Raw genomic sequence first — 10,455 nt, 5'->3', positions numbered from 1 at the left:
AGAACTCACAGAAGCTGTTAAATTAAAGGGCTACGGATTATTACAGTGAAAGGATACAGGTGAAAATCAGCAAAGGAAGATGGTGCAACAGGACAGTCCAGGAGAGACCACATTGCCATTTCCAGTTAGTTGCCCCCTCGCTTAAAAGTCTCACAGCATCCATATGTGACAACACACTAAACAGGAACCCCACATAAGCCTTGATATTGTCCAGTTTTTTTGAGTATGTCTCATAGACCAAGGGGCACCTGTGTGGCTGACCTTAGTTACTATCTAGCTTCTCCAAATGTCAAACTGATACAGAGAGACCTAAGTAACCCCTGCCCCCCCAGCCATAAATCACAGTATTAGCATAAACTGCCTGACATGGCCCAAAGCCCCAGGTAAATAGACACTCCTATTAGGCCAAATGTTTCAAGGGTTTAGAGGTTATCACCCAGGAGTTGGGCGAGTAAGTGCCAAACATTTCTTCGGAATGAGTAGAGATTGGACAACTCAGGCCTGTGATGTAGTTGTTTACACTGGTCAAGTGAAAATAGTCAAAACTTAAACATTCTTCCTATTTTATTGCATTTTACTCTTTTCTGTGTTCTCAAGGTTATTTATGGGCATCTGTATAACGGAAATAGAGTAGAAAGGTGTGCTTACTGCACGTCTTCCCAGGTCCACATTGGATGACCTTGAAATGTGCCCCACAGGGTTAACAGAAGCCAATAACTAAAATTCTTGAGCTCGTCTTACAGAACCACATATAAGGGAACAGCATTATTAAAACCCCTCTGCTTGTAAACTGCCTTCAGTGATTAAGCTCTCTTTGGTGGTTCCCCCCACACCCTTTAGTTGCATACGCTCCAAGCTTCACATGGCCTAGGTAAATAATAATCACAAGACTCCTTAATCACCCGTGTAGGTTAACACCTCTGACCTAGTGGCCACTGTAGTAAAGGGGGCACAAGTTGTTTCTTAGGAACCTTGGAGTCAGCTCTTGTCCAGTTTGAGCTGGTTAAGACTGATTGGAACCACCAACACCTAATACTTGGCCTGCACAGGTGTCCAGTGAATGACCTTTTGACATCAGATGGCCAAAAACTCCACCCTCAGATCATGTAAAGTGCCTCCATTTCTGAAAATGCATCCCATGATGAAGCCTGTAATGCAGATACACCTGCACACATTGACTACCTCACCATTCCTCTTCCTCTGATTGCCTATCCCCACACCTAAGACCACCATGCCTCTTTATTCCCTAAATATCTGAAGCACCTTGCCTCTGCTCAAAATTGGAGTATTTATACCAGGAAATTGGTAAACATAATAAGGCTCAATTGGTTGTTTTATTAACTGTCTAGAACTTAAAAGTAATTGAGAAAGTTAATAATGAGAACTAAATGTTGTGAATAGCAGAAACACTTATTCCACCCAGCAAAGTCACTGAAGAAAAGTGAAGTTACAACACATTTGTCTTCTCAGTTAATAAATAAAAGAACAGGCAGGCATTTTATCAAAGAAGACATACACCTGGCAAATAAACACAATAAAAATGTTCAACATTATGAATTAGGGAAATGCAATCAGACTATATACTACACACTTTAAAACAGGCAATATTTTAGCTACTGACCATTCCAATCAAGTACTGGTGAGGACTATAGGGGAACTGGAATGGTTCCATACTGTTGATGGGAATGCATAAGGGTACAGTCATTCATTTTAGAATATGAAACCATATATTCATATGAAGAATTTTACGCACATGTTCATAGTAAGCTTATTTGTGGTGGCCAAAACTGGAAACAAACCACAAAACCCCTTTTGAAGAAAATGAACTATTCACACCTGCAACTTAGATGATTCTCAAAATAATTATGCATCATGAAAGAAAAAAACAAATACTAAAGTAAACATTAAGATGCCAATGATATTAACAGTCTAGAAAACACTAATTGAGTGGGGAAAAAAGTAAATCAATTGTAGTTGCCAGGGAGTCCTGGGAGACATGTCAGAAGGTAGATATTGGTGTTGGATGTTTGTTATTATGATGATGGATCCATGGCTTTACAAGTATGAAAACTTACCAAACTGTACATTTTAGGTATGTTCATTTTAATGCATACCAACTATATAGCTCAATTAAGTTTTAATAGAAATTGGCTTCACATAAAATTCTGAATCTCTTTTCTGTGGAACTCTGCCAACCACACGTTAACTCCACCCCCTCTCCTTGTCCTTGGGAGGGATTCTATTGCAGTAGCGATGAAGACTGGTGAGCAATGAAAGGTGTTTCCACTTGAGTTACCCAGGACCTCTGCCTGGGTCCTAAAAATCACATGCCTGGACTACACGACTTCCACTCTCATCCAGCTCCAAAATCACTGGTGGTTCTCACGACTGTCCTCATCTCAGGGTGACCTCTGAACCCACCAAAAATTCTGACATCCAGGACTCAACATTAGTCCCACAGAGCCCTGCAGTCTACCCTAGGAGGCCTTGGAAAGCAATGCAAATTAGACCACAACTGGAGTGAACACTATCCTCTGCCATGATACTATCCCCACTGAGGTATACAAAGTTTGCAACACTCACAAAACCTGTTCTTTTTCATCCTAACAGTCCAATATGGTTCTCAACATCAGTCTAAGAGTGAACAAACCCCAAGATGAAAGGGGGCTTAAATAATAGTCTTTATTATGGCACAGAGCAGAGCAAACTGAGAGTTTCCAAAAAGGGTGACCTGGAGCTAGAAAAATCCATTGTGAGCATGACATGAGACAATGCCACCAAAGAAGGTAAACCTCTGTGAGCCACCAGCAGAACCCAGACTGGGATCCCCATGGTCAAAGCTGGTTAGGTCCTGTCTTAGCCAGTTGATGGAAGAGAATGACAAAACCCAAGTGCTCAGGCTATTCATGCTTCACTCCAGGGGACAGGAGAGCACAAAAGTCTACCTACCCTGACCACAGTAAGGTGACTGATGCCCAGTATGGGGATCTGCCACTTGGAAGAGGTAAGAAACTCACAGTGACATTAAGTCTGGAAAGGGCCGTGGGCAGGTTAGGAAGTACAGCATAGCTCCTGTAAAGCTTCCTATGACCCTGGTACTCATAGGCAATCTGCACACAAGGGCTGTTCAGATGTATGGCATTCAACTTCCAGTTGATGACTCCCTCACAGAGCCTATTCAGTATGATGTATTAACTAAGGAGACAGCTCATTCGCTGCTCTCATCTCATTTGAAGGCGTTTTCTCCACCATGAACTTTCTGGTGACAAATGAGGTTAGACTTTTGACTGAAAACTTTCCTACATTTGCTGTACTCATAGGGCCTATCTTGGCTATGAAGTTTCTGGTTCTCAGTCAGAACAGACCTTTGACAGAAAACTTTTCCACATTTGCTGCACTTGTGAGGCCTTTCTGTGGTGTGAACATTTTGGTGTTGAGTAAGCTGGGTGCTTTGGCTAAAGAATTCTCCACATTTAGTGCACTCATGTGGTTTTTCTCTAGTGTGAACTCTGGTGCTTAATGAGAGTAGAGCTTTGGCTAAAACGTTTCCCACATTCACTGCACTCAAAAGGCTTTGCTACAGTATGAATTCGGTGGTGCACAATAGGTTGGAGCTCTGGCTAAACAACTTGCCACATTCACTGCACTCATAAGGTCCTTCTCCAGTGTGAATTCGCTGATGCTGAACAAGTGTGGGTTTGTTGCTGAAAGGTTTCCCGCATTCACTGCACTCATAAGGCCTTGTGCCCCTGTGAACTCGCTGGTGTGCAATAAGATTGTAGTTGGAGGTAAAGAATTTTCCACATATACTGCATTTATAAGGCTGTGAGGCAGTGTGAATTCTTTGGTGCACAATAAGGCTGGAGTTTTGAGTAAAGAATTTCCTACATACACTGCACTCATAAGGCCTTTCTCCAGTGTGAATTTGCTGGTGCTGAACAAGTGTGAGTTTGTAGCTAAAAGCTTTCCCACATCCATTGCACTCATGGCCTTTCTCCAGTGTGGAGTCTCCAGTGCTGAACAAGTTTGTGTTTATAACTGAAGATTTTTCCACATTCACTGCATTCATAAGGCCATTCTCCAGTGTGGACTCTCTGGTGCTGAACAAGTGAGTTTTTGCAGTTGAGGGTTTTCCCACATTCACTGCATTCATAAGGCCTCTTTCCAGTGTGGAAACTCTAATGCTGAGCAAGTGAGTGTTTGTGGCTGAAGACTTTCCCACATTCACTGAACTTATAGTGCCTTTGTCCATTGTGAAAGGCCTCCACACACTTGGTGTCCTTTTGTGCAGTGACCTGGTGCTGGAGAAGGCCCGAGCTACCAGGGAAATCCTTCCCAGGCTCCTGGAATGAGAAAGACTTCTTGGTTGCATGGACTGTGCAGCTCTTCATAAACTCCTTATCCGTGTCTCTTCTAAAGAGTTTCTCTCTACTGTGCTGGTGAAATTTCACACTTGCCCCACAAAATTTCTGGCCAGGGTTTGTTCCCAGGTCCTCAGCTAAATGCACACCACCTTCTAATTCCAGACTACATATCTCCCAGGGACAGCCCTTCTGGGTGGACAGGTTTGTCTGAAGTATTTATTTGTGGCACTTCTACAGAATCATTTTGCTCAGACGGTGTCTCCTTGACCTCTACTCCATGCCAACAACCTGAAAGCAGAGAAATACGGGTGAACTTCATACAGATTTTGGTAGAAGGGGGCAGCCCCATCACAAATATGTGTCTGACATGACAAGGAAAAAATCCTTGGGATGGTTTTCAGGACAAGGGAGCTGGGGTCTGATTAGGAAAGGGCCTCTGTGCAGGACTGGGCCTCTCCACGTCACAGAACAGGGAAGACTCACCAAGCAAAAGACCCAATGATGGGGGCAGTGCACACAGAAATGAGGTACACAGTCAATGGCTTTGGCACCAAAACATTGTGGGGCACCAGACATGTTCCTGATATAATTTGAACCCAGCCATATCATCACTTCCTCCCCCTGATGCCAATCACTGGAGCCAAGCCCACTTTGAGCCCCTCATGCTGTGGCTGCAGTCATGTCCACTCTGTCATGTACCCAGGGTTCACCTCCCAGCTCCAGCTGGACATAACAGGGGACCTAGAAAATGCAAGTCCTAAGGGAAAAACAGGATAGGTGAGAGGTCAGTACTGGCCCAGGGGTACAACCAATCCCGAAACAACCTCAGGAAAGAAAAATATCACAAAAAGAATCTTTGAGGAGGGTCTCACAGCAACAGCCAAGTGGATCCCACAAATAGTGACCACGTTGAGTCCCAACAATTCCTGGTATAGTCAGGGCCCAGGAAATGTCAGTTGGAAGGGGGCAGAACCTGGAGCACAGAGGTGCATGGGTCTACAGAGTCAACTTAGTAGGGAGTGGCTGAGGCTAATGGAACCCACCGAACTATTTCCAAGTCTTATGACCCAGAAAACTTCAGAGCCTCTGGTACTGGGGATACTTCTGAAAGGAGGTAGTATACACTCACCCAGCCTTGGCACCTACAGCATGTATGAGAGGGAAGCAGTAATAGAGATGTGCTCACTGTCTAGCTCTGAAAAAACAGACTTGCCTTTGGAAAAAAAGGGAAAGGCAGAGACCTGCCCAGGATGCTGGGATAGGTGGGAGGGCCTTACCCAATGATGCAACAAGTGCAAAGGTCTCCAGCATCACATCATGGTACAGGAGTCTCTGGGCCTCACCAAAAAGCCTCCATTCCTCATGGGAAAAGTACACAGCCATGTCCTCAAAGGTCACAGGGCCCTGTGATGATGGGGACAGATGTGTCCATAAGCAGCCTCTTTCCCCAGGACCCCATAAGTACACCTAATCCCAGCTCATATTCACTCTAGGCTCATCTTCCTCCACAGTTCCCTGACTTAGAGGGCAGTGGTACCCAATAACTCTTCATGCTTCCTTGATAGCTAGATCCAGCCTCAGCAAAAAGAGGCAGGTGGACAGATAGATGCCATCTAAATCTGTGCTCCTGGTATGTAGGGCCCCCTCCCTCTCCTGCAAGATAACAGCCTGAGAGTCCCCAGGATCATGTCTCCCAGACACAAACACACTTAGGCCTATCCTTCTCTCTTAAGCTCCTAGTACCTCGGGCAATTACTTCACACACCTTCCCCACATGCATATAACTCACTGGATAACTCCTCATACATCAGATCCCCATTGCCACAATCTGGTCCATAAAATTGGCATGTCTCCTGTCTCCTCATATACCCTTCTTCACGTGGCACTCAGAAAGTGCTTGCCAATGCAATAGGATCCCAGCATGCCCCAACTCTCCACTGGCAGCTCCCCAGCCCTTGACAGAAAAGCCCTAAGTTCCACCACAAAAGCCTGGTGAGTGCATAGGAAGAGAAATAAGCACCAGCCTCACTTTGGTATCACTGTACCTCCATTTCTGCTTTCCCTCTGCATCAATTTCACGGCCACTCTCCCATGAAAACCTTGGCCACCTGCTGGACTTTCCCTTCCCCCTACCTTCCTGCTGATGACAACTACTTTTCCTTGTCTGTCTTTGTGACAGCCCCTCTCTCCTCTCTTGTCCCCTAATAGGATCCTGAAGCCTCCCCCAGCACTCTAGATCTGCATGTTCAGCTGTCCACTTGTCTCCTATACTTGGGAGCCTCTGGAACATCTGGGACTCAACTTGGCTGCAATCCAATTCCTAATAGTCTCACTGAAAAGAACTCCTACCACTGACTTCCCCATCTCAGTTGATGGCACCTCCACACTTCCAGATGCACAGGGAAAAAACTTTGGAGGTATCTGTGACCACTCCACATTAGAAAATCTGGTCAGCTCCTACTTTAGAAACTTCTGCACACTGCAGCCCAGGATAGCCTCTTAAGACCTAAGTAAGATCACTTTCCCTCCTGTTCCAAAAATTCCATGTCTGCCATCACTCTCAGAACAGAAACCTACCTTCTCAGAGTACGATTCTAGGCCTGACTCTTGCCCCCTTGCTCTCTGTTCTCGCCAGACATTAACTAACACATACAAGTCATAGAGCATTCCCAATTCAATCTCATCCCCAAGCATTTGTACATACTAATCCCTGTACCTAAGACAACCTTTCACATCTCAGTCTGCTGGCTGCCAAAAATGGGAATCTCTCCATATAAGCTCTGGCCTGGACTTAGAAACCTGAGCGTAGGGTTCTAGGGTCTTGAGACACCAAGGCCAGGAAGAATGGCAGCAAAAGAGTTGCAGGACACCTGACACTCACCAGTGCAGGGTCCATAAGTGGTTCTGCTGAATGTGGAGTCTGTGGGATGAGCAGGGCCATGTAACGTTAATTCCCATCTGTGATACAGACAAAAAAGAAGATTAATGAGTGAACCATTTACTATTTCAGGCAAGATAGATGCTCAAGGAAAAAGTAAAGCATGTAAAACAGGGCAGAAAATGTTATAGAGTTGTGCCATAAAATCATGTGGACATCTTAAGAAAAAGCTTTCCTGAAATGGGAAAAATGAGTACAAAGACTCTCTATGAGAGTCATGCCTGGTGTGTTTGAGCAGCATCCACGAGGTTAGTGTGACTGGAGCCCAGTGAGCCAGAAGAATAAGGGATTGTGTTGGCGAGGAAATGGTTGTGGCAGGTCATAAAGCGCTATTATAGTCCTAAATCACAAATATCAAAAGTTAAGTCTCATTTTATGTACAGGTCTGTTTCTGACACTTCCATTTGACTCCCTTCTTCTGTTTCTCCCCTGGCAATAACAGATTCTTCTCTTCCCATAGCTTGTAGGTGGCCCTAACAAGTGGCCAACAGGAGGTCTTATACTTCCTTTACAAATTTTAATTTGGTCATATTAAAGATTATTCCAGATTATTATTTCTTTAATATTCCATATTAAAGAAAATTCCAGCTTACATAATCCATAGATTAAATTCTGATTTGAAATTATCATAACACTATACAATAGAATTCCAGGATATGTACTTTTTATATTTTTCCATATTCTTTGATATATCCATGTTTTTTTCCATAAACGGTCAGAGAGATTTCCGTAATTTCCTACTAGTTTTTTTTCCTCCTGTGATAGAGAACGGAACTACCATTTACTTGCTTCACACTGAAAATGAATCTCTGATAAAGCGGGTGTTGGAGTAATAGTGCTTGGCCTCCAGCAGTTCCGGATAACTGGACCTCACTTACGACTCTTCAAACTTAGGAGAAAGGAGATAAGCTAGGGATTGACCTCTGTTCCATCCTCATTATAGAAAGATGGAAATATCTTCTTGAGTTCTTAACATCTTGCGAGGGATTCGAAGCATTGTAACTTTTTATCCTTACAATGATTCATTTCGTCCCCCTTAAAAGAAAAATTTTAACAAGCTATCTTAATCATTTTCTCTTGCAACACCACCAGAGAAAGATGATTTTCCGGTAAAATAAATATTACTCGAAGAGTAAAATCACTTTAAAAAACCATCTAGGGGCTTCCCTGGTGGTGCAGTGGTTGAGAATCTGCCTGCCAATGCAGGAGACACGGGTTCAAGCCCTGGTCTGGGAAGATCCCACATGCCACGGAGCAACTAGGCCCGTGAGCCACAACTACTGAGCCTGCGCATCTGGAGCCTGTGCTCCACAACAAGAGAGGCCACGACAGTGAAAGGCCTGCGCACTGCGATGAAGAGTGGCCCCCACTTGCCACAACTAGAGAAAGCCCTTGCACAGAAATGAAGACCCAACACAGCCATAAATAAATAAATTTTAAAAAAAATTAAAAAATTAAAAAATAAAAATAAACCATCTAAGTGTGTGAATACTGTAAAACTGTACATTTATGTAACGCATAAGTGTGTATCAAAACATAAAGATGGTATAGATGAAGAATAAGTATAACAATTTCACTAAAAGAACTACGTTAAAATTAGTAAAATGGAGCAAAACAAGACCAAAAAGTGGAAATGTTCAGGACTTCCCTGGTAACGCAGTGGTTAAGAATCTGCCACCAATGCAGAGGACACAGGTTCAAACCCTGGTCCGGGAAGATCCTATATGCCGCAGAGCAGCTAAGCCCGTGCGCCACAACTACTGAGCCCGCGTTCTGCAACTACTGAAGCCTGCGCGCCTAAAGCCCGTGCTCCGCAACAAGAGAAGCCACCGCAATGAGAAGCCCGCACACCACAACTAGGAGTAGCCCCCGCACGCCGCAACTAGAGGAAACCCACGCGCATCAACGAAGACCCAATGGAGCCAAAAATAAATAATAAAAGCAATCATTAAGAAACAAAGTGGAAATGTTCAATTAAATACAATAATAATTTTAACATACACGCTAGACAAATGCATGCTTTATATACCCCAGAACGCATAGAGAATTTATAAATACACCACTTTACTCATACTCATATCTACAGAATACTGCACAAAAAGGAAAATGGACAGTCATGAAAAACATGGGTAAAGTCACACCATACTGTGCACATGAACACGTCATAATATTTATATGATTCCGTTCATAAAAAGTCTTACAACAAGCGAGAGAAATTAAACTACAGTCGTTGAATATTTTCCACATAGTTGGCAAAACTATCAAGAAAGATGCTTACGTGAAACATCAGATAACACCTTAACTTTCGAGAAATGGAGATAATTGTTTTGGAAGGACCGCACAGGAGCCTTATGGGGTCCTATTGACATCGCATTTTTTGACCTGAGCGGTGAACAGATATTAATTTTAAAACGGCTTATTCATCTGCACGTGTAAGTTCTCTGCAATTTTTTTTCCCCACGCAGTTCATATTTCAAAATTGGGAAAACCAACATTTGGAGGGACAAATAAGTATAGGACACTCGTTAGAGAACCTCGATTTAGAACCAAAATATTGCAGAATAAGAAGAGTTGAGGGAGGGCCCGGAGGGCGCAGGATTTAGCTGGATTGGACCCATCAGCTCCGCCGCCGCCAGCGGAGTGTGTGGGCGAATGAGGGTCCCGGGCACGGTGGCCCCTGTCCCGGCTCCGAGACAGAGTCAGGCCAGATGGCGCCCACGCCGAGCCTCAGACCCTCCTCAGATCAGCGGACACAGCAGCTTCCAGGCTCCCTAACCTCAGGCCGGCCCAGGGTTCCGAAGCTCCCCGCAAGTTAACAAGTTAGCTCCCCGAGTTTACAAACCGTCGCCCGCGGTCCACGCCGGAAGGCCCGCCCAGACGCCGTCTTCTAGAACGGAAGTGCCGCTCTCCTGCGGCTCAGTGCCTTCCGGGTAATGTAGTTCATAGCGCCCCAGGCCCAGGCAAGGGGCGGTGCTCCCCACCTCCTGGAAAGGTCGCGTTGGGGAGTATCCGGAGACTCTGAGGCGGGGGCAGGTTTTCAGGTTCTTAAAGGGGAGGTACCCAGATTTCCGAGGACTGTACTGTAGGTCCCGAGTTATGTACACTTTCTTACCACTTAGCCAGTTACTGGAACATTTACAGATACCCCTTTGA

General features: G+C 44.6%; 1 pseudogene; it reads right to left on the bottom strand.

Moving 5' to 3' along the window:
• Positions 1–3,389: 3,389 nt before the first annotated feature.
• On the bottom strand, positions 3,390–10,181 carry LOC137753902 (zinc finger protein 773-like; annotated as a pseudogene).
• Between the last annotated feature and the right edge of the window lie 274 nt (positions 10,182–10,455).

This window comes from Eschrichtius robustus, chromosome 19, assembly GCF_028021215.1.
Source record: "Eschrichtius robustus isolate mEscRob2 chromosome 19, mEscRob2.pri, whole genome shotgun sequence".
Classification (NCBI taxonomy): Eukaryota; Metazoa; Chordata; class Mammalia; order Artiodactyla; family Eschrichtiidae; genus Eschrichtius; species Eschrichtius robustus.
Note: the sequence above shows the minus strand (reverse complement) of the source record. Positions and strands in the feature narration are given on the sequence as shown.